Source organism: Sinocyclocheilus rhinocerous, unplaced genomic scaffold, assembly GCF_001515625.1.
Source record: "Sinocyclocheilus rhinocerous isolate Xijiao unplaced genomic scaffold, SAMN03320098_v1.1 scaffold1868, whole genome shotgun sequence".
Taxonomy (NCBI): domain Eukaryota; kingdom Metazoa; phylum Chordata; class Actinopteri; order Cypriniformes; family Cyprinidae; genus Sinocyclocheilus; species Sinocyclocheilus rhinocerous.
Window position 1 is genome coordinate 469,986 of NW_015661949.1, and position 1,426 is coordinate 471,411.

A 1,426-nucleotide genomic window follows, 5' to 3' on the forward strand; every position below is an offset into this window, starting at 1 on the left:
GAAGCCGTACGCTCACATGAAAACAATGACATGACGTGAGTGTCAGGCTCTGTCACAAAACCATGAATTACACTAGACCGAACTGACAGAACCCTGACACTAGCCCCCCTCAAAAGGGACGCCACCTCGCGTCCCTAACGAGGAACACCCAAAAACAAGACAGGAACATGACAGCACAAGACCAGAACAAACATGACAACACAAGACCGATACACAACAGGCAACACAAGACAGGAAAAATCTAAACACAGAGACAAAGAGGGGAGGGAGGGAGGGGAGCCAAGCCAGTGCCAGCAGCACAGCCCAGAAAATCATTAGAGGGACTAGGGAGGGGCGGGAGGGTTGAGCCAGGGAGGCTCAGGCAGTCCAGAAGTCCTGGCAGGATGCCAGGGCGGAACCGGAGGGACGGACCAGTGAGGCTCCGACAATTCCGGAGTCCTGGCTGAAGGCCAGGGTGGGACCGGAGGGACAGACCAGGGAGGCTCCGGCAGTACAGTAGCCCTGGCGGATGTCCGGGGCGGGGCCGGTGGGACTGACCAGATGGGCTCTAGCGCTTCTGGAGTCCTGACAGGGGGCCAAGGCGGAGCTGGGAGCTTGGCAGGCAGGCAGGGTGGAGCCCGTATCAAGGAGGGAGCCGGCATCAGGGCAAGGTGCTTGGGTGGTGCCGGCAGGGCAAGGAGCTTGGGTGGAGCCGGCAGGGCAAGGAGCTTGGGAGGGTCTGGGACGGCCTCCAGGCCATGTGGGATGGAGGAAGCCCTTTTTCTCCTCCTCCGTTTCCGAGAGCGGGGTACTGCAACTTCGTCGGCCACCTCTGGGGGCGCAGCAACCTCTTCAGCCACCACTGCGGGCACTGCAACCTCATCAGGCACCGCTGGGGGCGCTGCGGCTTCGTCGGCCACCTTCGGGGGTGCTGCGGCCTCTTTGGCCGCCTCATGGGGTGCTGCGGCCTCTCCGGCCACCTCATGGGGCGCTGCGGCCTCTTCGGCTGCCTCATGGGGAGCTGCGGCCTCTTCGGCCGTCTCTAGGGGCGGTGAGGCGGACCCATTCTTCCTCCTCCCCCTCCTCCGTTTTCGAGAGCAGGGCAATGCAGCATCGTCGGCCGCCTCTGGGGGAGCTGCAGCTTCCTCAGCCGCCACTGGGGGAGCAGCAGCTTCGTCAGCTGGGGGACGTGCCCAAAACTCCACAAATCCCCCAAACGTCAGGTGGTCCAGCCCCCTCATTCGCCACCAGTTGAGGGGCTCATCCAGGGCACTATTAAAAAGGTCCTTGAGGGCCGGATCATTGAACCCCAACCCCTCTGCAGCACCGCTGAACTCCAGAGCAAACCTTCTCACATCAGTCCCCCGCTGACGGAGGGAGCTCAGGTCCTTGAACTGGATGATCCGTTGGTAGAGGGGGCTGGAGAGAGTGGAGGGTGGTGGACGAC